Consider the following 12,576-nt stretch of genomic DNA (forward strand, 5'->3'; position numbering starts at 1 on the left):
AGGTGACGACACTTAATGGTTGTTGGCAGTCAACCAAAATATGGAGTCTGACTCGTCATTACGCATACTAAAGTAGACACAATGTACTATGTTTCCTGACTCACACATCACAGAGCTTCAAAAATTATCATGCAGTTTTGTTTCTTCTAAACTTCTTCCTACTTCCCTACCCCCATCAGATTATTTTGAGGTAAATCTTAAGCGTCAGACCATTTTATTTACAAATATTTCACTGCATATCTCAAAAATATAGATGTTCCTTTTAAAATATAATTTCATCATTAAACCTAAACAAATTAATAATTCCTTAATATTATCAAATATTCATTCTGTGTTCATATTACTACAACTGGCCTATATTATTTTTAAAGCTTCTTTAATTGGAATTTGGATCCAAAGAGCATAATTACATTTAGTTAATATGACTCTTAAGTCTTTAATAATCTATAGGTTCCTACTAAAACTAATTATTTTTCCCTTGCAATTTTATTGCTACAGAAACTCGATTGTTTGTCTTATGGATTTTCCCCACAGTCTGACTTCTGCTGTTTGTATTCTCAGTACGTCTTTCAACATGGTCCTCTTCTCCTTTAAATTGATGGTAATACCTAGAAGCTTGATCACATTCAGGTTTGATTCTTTCCCTTTTTGCAAGACCACTTCGCTGGGGTTGCTGAAAACTTCCATAAGGAAGTACATGATATCTGAGTGCCTTTTTTAAGTGATGTTAAGAACCATTGATGGTTGGTTCACAGATCCATTAATTCAGCAAGGGTTGTAAAATGATGAATTCCTAATTGTCATTTCTTCTTGATTACTTAAAATACATAAGAAGGAACTTTTCTTTGTCAACTACTTGGTTACTTGGAGGTATAGTTCTATATGAAAATTATAACTGCTTGATCCTTTCCCTATATTTATAATGAGCTGGTGCCCTTGTGTCCTCAAAAGACAATCTCTGAGTTTGTTGGAGCTTTCTTAATTTTATGGTTTTAAATACATGGATTTAAATATATTTGCTTTTATTATTCTCATTATCAAATTTTATGACCTTAAACTAGTGAGAATCATTTCAAGTTGGCTCTTGAGTTCATTTGACAAGTAGCCCTTGATAACTCTCCTGTTTGTTGTGACAAAGCAAATCTTCAGTGTCTCCTTGGACTGGACATTTCTCCAAGACACTCTTGTTACTTTAGTGGGAAATGGTACTTAGAGATCACTATCTGAGAGCTAAGAGTACTTGTAGCTATTGGGTTGGTATTGTAGAACTATTTATGTTCCTGTCTTTGTATTTCCATTCTTATTTCAGATTGATTTTTTTAATTCTAATCCCACTCTCATTAATTTTAGTTTAGTTTTACAGTATTTGAATGTTCTTAAAGTGGTTACACTACAGGCTGTAACAATCATCTTTTACTGGCCTACATCTAGAAGAGTATTTTATCTCCTTCCAGATAACGCAAGGACCTTAGAATAATTTTATTCCATTCACTTCTTCTCTTAATACTATTGTTGTCTTATAGTACTTTAAAGTATGTTTATTTTATTTACATGTTTATATAGCATTATTGTTTCATATTGTCAATGTTTATTTAGATTTACCCTTTTTAGTGCTTGTCATTTCTTCCTGCATCTCTAAGCTTTCATCTGGGATTTTTTTCTACCTGAAAACCTAGTATTTTCTTTAGTGCAGATCTTCTGGTGATGAATTCGGACAGTTTTTATTTGTCTGAAAAAGTCTTTATTTTATCCTCATTTTCTGTAGGCTAGAAATTATTTTATCTCAGTAATTTGGAAAATACTACTCTACTGTGCTCTGGAGTCTATTTTTGCAGGTTTTGCCTTTTTAGTCTAATTACTTTGTAAGACATTTTTGTTTTTGACATTTTTTTTTCAGCTGTTTTAGCATGATGTGTCCAGGTGTGATTTTCTTTGCATTTACCTTGCTTGTATTTCTTCTCAATCTATGGCTTGAGGTCTTTTTATCAGTTTCAGAAAAATCTTCAGCCATTATCTCTTCAAATATTTCTTTTGCCCTTCTCCATCTTTTTCTTTTCTTCTGTGACTTCAAGGAAACACGTATTTTCTTTTCTCTATATGTTTTTTGTATCTTTCTCTTTCAGTATTTCCAACTTCTTATTCCTTCATTCCAGATGTTTTCTCTGACCTATAACTCTGTTTATTCTCTCCTCAGTAGTATCTGATCTTCTAAGCCCAACTTGGTGTCATTAATTTACTACATTGTATTTCTCATTTCTTTTCACTTAACTTTCAGCTCTTTGCAAAATTCTTGATCTTGTCTTTTATCTCTTTTTTTTAAGATTTTATTTATTTATATGACAGAGAGAGAGAGAGCACGAGGAGGGGGAACTGCAGGCAGAGAGAGAGAGAGAAGCAGGATCCCCACCAAGCAGGAAGACCAATGTGGGGCTCGATCCCAGGACCCCAAGATCATGACCTGAGCCAAAGGCAGATGCTTAACTGACTGAGCCACCCAGGCACCCCTTACCTCTTTAATCAAATTACACACATGGTTTTGAATTTTATTATCTAAATTCTCTGTGAATCTGTTTGTAGTTTTTAGTTACATTGTCTAGTTTCCTCATATGTCTTTTATTTTTTACTGAGTGCCAGATATTGGAAATTAAAAATAATAAGTGTAACTTGAACCTTATAAGGATATTATCTTTTGCCTAAGAGAATTCACTTTTACTTCTGGTAGGGATCATCAACAGTGCAATTTTGGATTTGCTTAATACTAAAAGGGATTAAAACTATTTGAGTGATCTGGGCCTCAGTATCTGAGAGCACTGGTCCAATTTCCATACACCCTTACTTGGGTAATGCATGCATCTATGGGGTGCCAATCCAATGCCTAGCAGTTTGTCAGAGACCTTCTTCTCTTCATTTTCCACCCCAGTCCCATGAGTTTGTTAAATATTTGCTCAGCCTTTCAGGTTCTCAACCCACATTTCTGAACGTGGCAGGCATCACGGTGGAAAAAGCAGCCCAAATATTCTGAGCGCATCCCTCTGGGTTTACCTATCCTGGATCTGAGTCCCATAATTCTCTGCAGCCTCAGTAGTTCTCTGATACCTTCGAAAAGACTACTTTCATACTCTGTCCACCCATTTTAGTTGTTCTTAATGGGAGTATTTGTCCAAATTATTCTTTGTTTTTATTAGAAGTCAAAGGCTGATGTCTATGCTTTTAGATTGCAAGTATAGCTAAGATAAAAGTTAATTAAAGTTGTTCTGTAAGCTAAAAGTATTCAAAAGTTTTAAATCTGAAAAACTGGTGGTACATTAAATGATTTAAGGTGACAGACTTTTTTTTTTAACAGTCATGTGTTGATTGTTACAATTACCTTTTCTTTGTGGAAAGTTTTAAAATGAGTTGATTTAAAGAAAAAATACTAATAAGGGAAAAGCCGGTGCTTTGAAGTGGCAAAAATCATTGATATCTTTCACAAATAACTGAAGTTTGAAAATCAGAAATCAAAAAAAAATGATCATAAGCAAATAGAGAAATGGGAAAGAGACTCCTTTCTTGGCTTTATTCAAAATATAAGTTAGTTATTCATCTTAGTCCCTAGTTCATAAGTCAGCTAGCATTTTCAAACTACCTTGAATAAATGTATCCACCAATCATAAATTTACTTCTCCAAACCACTTTGCACAGGAAACAAATACTTCAGGAACAGCTATTTATTTAAATCTATTAGTTTATAGAGAACTGCCTTACAAGGATAGTATGACTGATTCTCTCTTGCAAGCATATGTATCACTGATTCCTCCTAAGATGTCCACTAAAATAATACATACCATTCCAGGAGCTCCTCCCTCCCAGGGGAAGACAGGAGAACAAGATGGGCAAAGGCTAGAGAGAACAAGCTCTTTCTATTAATTTTATTTGAAAAGGGCCCAGTTCTTCTACAGACTACTTCTGGAATTCTTTCTCCAACTTTCAGATTGCTCAGCATTGATTTTGCTTGCTTAATAGGATATATATGTTGTTTTTGTCTTTCAGTGGAAAAATCATCTCTGCCCCACCCTTCATGCGCTCCTAGTTGGGCTATCTATCAATCGTTACGTTCCTGTAACCCGGTGGGTTGGGCACAGACTAGGTCTATTAGTTTCCTGTTGCTATTGTAACAAATGACTACAAATTTAGTGACTCACACAATACAAATTTATTTTCTACAGGGCTAGAGATCAGAATTTCTAAAGTCAAGCTCTCACCAGGCTGCATTCCTTCTAGAGGCCATTTCTCTGCTTCTTCTGGCTTCCAGAGGCTGCCTGAACTCATGGCCCCATGACCACATCCTCCATATTCAAAGCCAGAAGCCTAACCTCTTCAGATCTCGCTCTCACTCTGACCTTGGCTTCCACGGTCACATCACCTTCTCTCTGACTCTGCCCCTCCAGCCTCCCCTTTATAAGGGAACTTGTGACTACATTGGGCTTTGCAAACTAACACCAGATAACTTCCCCATCACAAAATCCTTAATCACATCAGCAAAGTTCCAATTCCAGAAATGCAGCCTACCACACTGGGTCAGTTGCAGTACCTATAGCCCTGACTACAGAGATTTTTTTAAGAATGAGCTTACAGCCCTGTCAGAGACAATGAGAGAATTTTCTAAGGTTGATACGTAGATGTTGAGAGATTCCTCTCTTTCTACCATGTTTGTTTATCAAAAATGCTGTGAACGGCCATCTTGCCTGACCCACGGAAAGAGACTGAAGTAGATTCAAATTAGTCTGGAACAATCAGAAGCAAGGAATAGACAGATGTGTGGGAAAGGGTGGGGAAGGCCACACACCTACCAATATCCTTAGAGTTCCCTTATCTAGTAGATTCTGAAATAGCGTCTCCACCCATGAACATCTCAGGTTCAATTCATTCTCTTACTGATTAAGCTAATTTGAATGGGGATTTTTTTCCATACTAATGAAATTACTTATCTGTCAACTGATCTTTAATCTCTAGGTTAGATACCAGGTCGGCGTATTACTCTGGCTTAAATGATTCAATAGGGAAGACCTTATTTTATACTCAAGCCTTTTGTGGTTAGAATTTTTGCTGCTTTTCTCCACATGAGAAAGAAAGGAAAAGAAAAAGCTGCATGTGGCATCTTTCCAATGAGAATATAACAACACCTTTCCTCCTGTGCCACAGTTCTCCTCAGTGGCAGACTTCTTTACCAAATACCTTTGGGTTTTTAGCCTTAATTTTTTACCTTTTCAGAAGGACTCATTTGTTTAATTAACCACTAACACTCATTTCTGCAAACTGGGTTGAGACACTGGTTACATGGAGCCAAAGTGGTTTCTTAAAAGAGCTGTATATTCTTTGTAGAAAACAGAATTCTAAACAAAATTTAAACATGGATTTTTTTTTTTTTTTTGGTAGTGACATCAAAATTGCTTTCATCATAAGGTGCAACACTATTTTTCTCCATTTAGGGGTCTTCTTCACGGACTAGCTTACTCCCTGGAGAAATAAACGTCCTCAGTTTGGATCACTTATCAGTCACATAGATCTATGAGCCTCTCCCCACCCCAATACACACACACACTTTAAATTTTCAGCTTTCTACATTCTTAGTTACATTTCTAACTCAGGATTACTTTCCACTTGTGACTTCTAAGGCTTATTATATAATCAGCTTAATATATCTACTTCAAAATTTAAGCAATTTGGGATTGCCGAGAGGGCCAGTCTGCTTTCTGTGGTGCCCTGGAAACCACTCAGCCAGGCACAGCCACCAACGACTTTGGCTTCATTGCCAGCATGTTTGCTGTGAGTTGACAACATTTTTATCTGACTTCTGCTAAAATTAACCTCACTTGGAATACAGTCTTTCTGTTTCATCAGTATAATTACTGGCCCTAGAGTGCCTTCCCAAAGCTGTTGTTTATAATGATTCATGTAGCAGAAAATATACAACTTTGTTCTCGAGAGCCAAGCAATGACAATTCAATCCTGTGGCAGAGAAAATGCAAAAACAATCAGTATAAAAACCCAAAGGTAAAGATGTCTTTCTCTTTGAGTGAATCATTTTTTGGTGAAGGAAACACACACACACACAAGCCTGCACTTTGAAACATCTCCCATTCTAAAAATCAATGACCAACATCTGTTTGGTGGGTCATCTCATTCAGGTTAATTATAAACTGGATGAACCACAGGCAAGGGCAAAATGAGGGACAACTTCTGGTGTTGTTTCAGAAGCCATGAGAAGACACTGACCTTTCTCCAAATGCTTTCTTTGTCCTGGTAAATGACAGACATGTCACCACTAATGCCTCACTCCTTTAGCATAACAGTTGGATGTGGTCAAACTGCAACACCCCCGAGGCAGGTTAGCATTCAAACATCCTCTTCCTCTGGGTGCAAGATGGACAGTTTCTGCCCAGCACCAGGTTTAGCTTGAAGCAGCAGCTCTCAACCCTGCCTGTACATCAAAATCACCTAGGAAGCTTTTCCCAAACACAACTGAAAGGGTTCTACTTTAGACGAGTGAATCAGAATCTCTGGAGGTGGGGTTAGGCACCAGTATTTTTTATTTCCCTTGCCTCTGGAGACCTGTCTAGCAAGACGTTGCAGTGGAGGAGGTCAAAGAGGTTGCTGCCTGGGTTCTCATCTAGGATTTCGATGGGTTCCTGTCTCACATTTAGGTCTTTCATCCATTCTGAGTTTATTTTAGCATATGGTGTAAGAAAGTGGTCCAGTTTTCCCAACACCATTTGTTGAAGAGACTGTCTTTCCCACTGGATGTTCTTTCCAGCCCCAGTACTTTTTAAAGTTCAAGTGCTCCGTGTAACTTCCAACGTGGGGCTATGATTGTGAAGCTAGAGGGTTTAGAGATGAGACAGGAGCTAGGTGTCCAATGTGAAGGAACAGTGTGTGCACACTGAGAAGCCCCACCCAGGAAGAAAGGAATAAAAGAGGGACAGACCTGACAAGGCTGTCTACATATGAAGGAGAGCTTGTCTATACTCAAAACACCCCCTCCACCCACAAATCTGCATATATGCACTCTAGGTCTCTCTGATCAGTGGGGATGGTCCTCCATCTGTTGGTGGGGAAGGGAGATGTGACCTAGGTAGGCCCTGTCAATTAAAGCACTGTATGCCTCTGAAAAGTGATTGGTTTGAGGAACCCAAAGTTAATATGTTAGACTTTTCATTTTAGTTGTAAATAAATATTAAAAAGAAGAGTTGTGCCTTTAACTATGTTCCTAATGTTAAGAAACATCGGTCTTTTATTTTTTTCTATTTGGGTTAATCTGAGCTAGATTAATTATAGCATCTGTTAACTATTACCAACACTTAACCTCCTATGTTGAATCAACCTCTCATGAAAAACTAGTTTACAACTTTAAGTGGAGGAAAAAAAAACAGTTTTCTGTAACACACATTCTAATAAATTGAGTTTCTATGTACATCGTAGTCTAGTCTGGAACTACAAATCAATAATCTTTGAAACTACTCAAATCAGCATAATATTTTAGGAAAGCTCAATGCCCTTCATAGCAAACAGAGACAAATATACACTTTATGATAAGATATAGAATAAGTTTATATTTAGTTTACATTTTATAGTCACTGGTTTGAAAATATGTCACCTTCACCTTACCCATCTAACATGTAATGGACAATTCGAGTCTTGTCTCAAACCTCATGTGTCAACAGACTCCCATTCTTTCCCAGCTCTTCAGAAATAATTTCTAGTTGGAACTGGAAATCCATCAAATTCAGTTATACTTTTTTTAACCAAACTTGATTTAAATAGGAGATTATAATTTTCTTATTTTACAGGTCTGTGGTTGAAATGCCCTAATCTTGCGTTCCCCTGCAAAGCAAGCAAATAAGACTTTTGGATAAGGTGTTAGGGAGAAGACTCCACAAGAGTGGAGGAACGAGCTTAGAGCCAAACCATGTGAGTCAGCGGGTCTCAGACACAACGCTAAATCACAACATGTGGATGTGGGTATCACAGATCAAACTAATCATTTGGCCCCTATCCTAATTGACACTCCTTAAATTTGTCCAACGTTTAGTGATGTGTGATCTGCCAACATGCAGTTTTTGTTTATTGGTTGTTGGGTTCCATGTTATGATTGCTGTTGTTTTAATTTCCACTGGAGGTCACTGCTTTCTTCAGCAGGAATGGGACTAATTAATGTTTTGGTCATTATGTAAGAGGCTGCATATGGAAACCTGAAGTAACTGGTTCTGACTTATCCCAACTATATCTTAACATACCTTAAAACTGATAACCTGACTGACTTGCTTTCTGATCCTGCCTTTAGCCCATCATTCCTAGTCTGGAGTAGGCCATGGTGTGGACTGAATCCCAGTACTGGAGTAGCTGTTGTCCTTGAGCCTTGGGATGTTTGCTCTGGGATTTCACTTCCGGAAGTATGTGCATTCTGCCACTAATCCAAAGGGGGGGAGCTGACAGAGCTCTGACTTGAAGTCATCTTCAGTCCCTCTCATCCAGACCTGCGCCTTTTATCCCATCCCATAGGCTAAGTGAGACCACAGCACATAGTCAGCCCAACTCTCACTTTGAACATTTCCTAGGTAGGAGTCAGACACCAGACCACTGTGTCCTCCTAACTTCAGGGGACACATATCAAGTTCTCCAAGGGATAGATAGCATGGAAGTCTTGAACCCCCTTTCTCTTGACTTGCCCTGCAGAGGAAGTACCTACACACATAAAACTTTTTTTCCTTGGGGGCTAGGTCTCTAAGGACATCTTCCTCACAAATTCTCCTTGATCCTAAACAACTGACTCATTTTTATCCTGGAGGTGGATGAGATATAGAATCCTGTAACTGATGTGTATGTAACTGATTTTTAGACACTTACTTGGAAATTCCTATGGGACACTGTCTCACAGATCATACTGTTATCTATCACCTGAGGGTTCATTCAAAACTTCCGTTTTAATTTTCTGTTTTAGCAAGGACTAATATAGCTAGCATACAGCAGTGTCAGAACCCTGTAAAGTCATCCAGATAAAAAGTCAGATTCTTTGCTAAGCATATTTAGAACAACTACCCTTCATCATGTCTCACCTGGCAACAATCAGGTCATGACCACCTTGTGCTCTATTTCTCATCTCTGAGGTTACATGCCATTTTTAGGAAAACTTGGCAAACAGCATTGCTTTAACTCCTACTAAAGGCAGAACCATCTCGGCTGCCTGAAATAACTCCCTCCTTGATCTACCTGTAATAGTGTCAGATTCAATCCCCAAAGAATGCTTCACGTACTGCAGACTGAAAAGGCACACAGCTTAGCTCAGCAGGACTTCGAGGGTCAAAACTACTATAAATAAATACGAGTCACTTTTCCACTCTGGGGTTTTGATAACTTGAGTCAATGCACCTTAACAATTGTGTCTTCCAAGTAACAGGCCAGATAAATCCATGGTTGACGTGAGATGAGGCATAAGATCTTCTCAATACTTAAGAACATTCTTTAATTATTTGGGGACAGCAATTGTAAAAGTAACACATCCTCATATTATTAAGAATTAGTACTGACCAGAAAATAGAACAGTGGCTTAAAGTCACTATTTTTGAATTTGGTCTTGTCTTACTGATCCTTTTACTTATATTAAAGATAAAATTTTGCCTGTGAATATCCATGGACCTATTTTCAACAGAAAACATTTGGCAAAGGATCTATCAGGTGCTAGAGATGCAGAGATGAACCCAAGGCCAGCTGTGTACCCAAGATATCTCCAGTTCCATGGAGGGGGCAGCACCGCCTGGCACCGTGACAGCAGGACGCGCTAAGTCCTAGAGCGAAGTCCCTTACAGAGAGCTGGCCGAACAGAAAAACAAAGAAGTCGCTTAGTCTGAGGCATTCCAGGCAGGAGTGGTAATGTGCAAAAGATATGAGAAGTGACAGTTCACGATTTATTTCCAGAACGTGGACTGGTTCCACAGGCAGAGGAGGCTGCCCTGTCAGCGTCCCTGTCTGGGTTTGCTGGGGTCTCGTGTGCACACCTAGCGGCTGCCATCGATTGGATACGCTGAGTAGCAGGCAAGGGACACTGGGAAGGCCGACCACGGCCAAGCCGGGAACCGGGACGTACTGAGATCACCTTGGTATCCAGGTTAAACGTGCTTCACAGGGAAGCCTGAGTGGCTCAGTGGGTTAATGGCCTGCCTTGGGTTCGGGTCATGGTCCCAGGGTTTCGGGCCCGAGCCCCGCCTGGGGCTCCCTGCTCCGGGGGGAGCCCGCCCCTCCCCCTCCCGCATGTGCTCGCTTTGCGCGTGGGCGCGCTCGCTCAAATAATCTTAATAAATAAATAAAAATAAACGTGCCTCACAGAAAAAGTCCTCTCACCGTCCTAATTGACCAGAGAAACAGCGCGCCCGCTCCGCGCCGCAGACTCCAGCCCACCGAAGCGACGCACTCACTCTTCCCCGGCGCGCCCTCCGACCCCGGCGTCCCGTCCGTCTCCTCATTCGCGCCTACTTACAGCACCGGGTGGAATCCTGTTTTCACTGTTTTCAAAGCAATGTTTAAAATTAACAGTGACTTGAAGGTACCCTTGAGTAACCTTCACAACACTTTTCTAAGAATCTTGGAAAGGGGGGGGGAGAAGTACAAAACACTTACAGAAATTGGAAATGCCTTCTCCGAACCGGGGTGTTTTCTTGAGGTAGGATTCTTCCGACCACCAGCAGCACCTGGAACTTGTTAGAAAGGCAGTTTCCCGGCCCCACCCCCGCCCCACAGAACCCGGAACTCTGGCTGGGGCGCAGCAGGCTGTATTCTAACAGGGCTCCAGGTGATTCTGATGCAGGCTCCCGCGTGAGACCCATTGTCCTGGAGGGGTAAGTACGGGCCTGGCAACGCCCACAAGGCCACAAATACGCTTATACGAGACTGCCGGTTAGGTTACAAAAGTGTTTATCGCTTAAATGTATTCCTAGGGATTGATGCACAAGCCCCTTAGAGTGACCAGGTCTTACTTGGGGAAGTAAGCCACTCACAGCCACACTCACCAGAGAGTTACCTCAGGGCACCTCTTCTTTTGTTGAGAAGAACACTGAGGCCCAGAGAGGCCAAGGAACACGTCCGCAGCCGAAGGGCTGATGAGCCGAGGGCGAGGGCTAGTCTCCAGACTTCTTGACACAAAATTCAAGGTCTGCACCAGATACTAACATAATGGCACAAAAAAACTCAGTTCCTCCAGCAAAAACCAGGGATTCAAAAAAATGGACCGTAGGGAAAATAGTTTTATTATTTCTAAGCATTTTTATTTTTCGTATTAGGAGACTAATACACATTCATGTAGGGGATTTGGAATTAATAAAACTCATAAAAAGGGACAAAAATCAAGTATAATTATACCAAGAGAAGAGTGCTATTAACATTTTAGTGTGCGAACACATATGTGCAAATATGTGTGTATAAAGACTATTTTATAACAAAATTTTTGCACATACATGAGACATCCTGAGATCCTCTTGGTATTCAGGTTAGACGTGGTATTCAGGTTAAACGTACTCAGTGGAATGTTTTCGTTGTTTTCAAATAAATGTATTTTAAAATTAAAAGTGGGACACCTGGGTGGCTCAGTGAGTTAAGCATCTGCCTTCCTCTCAGGTCAGGGTCCTGGGATCAAGCATGGCGTCAGGCTTCCTGCTCAGTGGGAAGCCTGCTTCTCCCTCTCCCTCTGGCCCACCCCCACCCCCCACACGTGCGTGCGCACTCTCTCTCTCTCTCTCTCAAATAAATAAATAAAATCTTTAAAAAATAAATAAATAAAATTAAACGTAACTCATGTGGAGAGAGAGAAAACAGAAAATGTACAAATAGAGAGAATTTATATATAGGGAGGATATAACACAGAATTTATGTACTTTTTCACTTAACATTTCTTTAGAGGACAAAATCACCATTTTAATGATTGACTTGTATTTCATCAGAATCTATTTTTTACATTTTCTTATTTTTTACAATTACATTGTTTCCAACATTTTGCTCTAGGAACTGGAAAGAGGTACACTCGCCAGCTGGAGAACTGAAAGCCCCCAGACGCCTATGGAGATACTAAGATGGGCAGAAGGAATATCTTGGGAGATGTGGAAATCCCCAAGAAAAATTGACCATTCACCATTTTCCCAGGCATGGTACCATGTACAGAAGTGGCTGCCTCAGAAAGAGCACATAGCTTCTTCCAAAGCTAACACATCCACTCACCTCTCTGTGTCTCATAACTCTGAGAAGACACTTTTCTAGAACTTCAGTCAAGTGATAACAAACTTCTTCAGGGCTTCATTTAACTTAGAAAGGGTAATTCAATCAAAACAAATCTTCATAAGAATTCTTCAAAGATAATGCAATACACACTTTTCCTAAATATTTTTAATCAGTGCTGCTTGTTTCCTCTCATCTGAATAAAATTCCCTTTTTTTTTTTAACTCAGTGCAAAAACAATGTTCTCAAATAATGATGGATGACCTATTTATATCGTATGAAAAGGAGTATATTGCTTCTAACCTAAAAGGCTATGTTTAGGTTGCTCAGCAAAAATTT

General features: G+C 39.7%; 1 protein-coding gene across 5 annotated transcripts in view; it reads right to left on the bottom strand.

The window, feature by feature from the left end:
* Positions 1 to 11,295, bottom strand: part of MCTP1 (multiple C2 and transmembrane domain containing 1) — a 564,253-nt gene extending 552,958 nt beyond the window's left edge. For 2 of the 5 annotated variants that reach the window (XM_044384008.3, XM_057307504.1), the window contains exon 1: positions 10,651 to 11,295. The gene's annotated coding sequence lies outside the window, so the exon portion shown is untranslated. The remainder of the gene's footprint in view (positions 1 to 10,650) is intronic. The other 3 variants (XM_044384007.3, XM_044384003.3, XM_048220976.2) reach the window with 2 other exon arrangements.
* Positions 11,296 to 12,576: the final 1,281 nt, after the last annotated feature.

This window comes from Ursus arctos, unplaced genomic scaffold, assembly GCF_023065955.2.
Source record: "Ursus arctos isolate Adak ecotype North America unplaced genomic scaffold, UrsArc2.0 scaffold_5, whole genome shotgun sequence".
In the NCBI taxonomy this organism is placed as follows: domain Eukaryota; kingdom Metazoa; phylum Chordata; class Mammalia; order Carnivora; family Ursidae; genus Ursus; species Ursus arctos.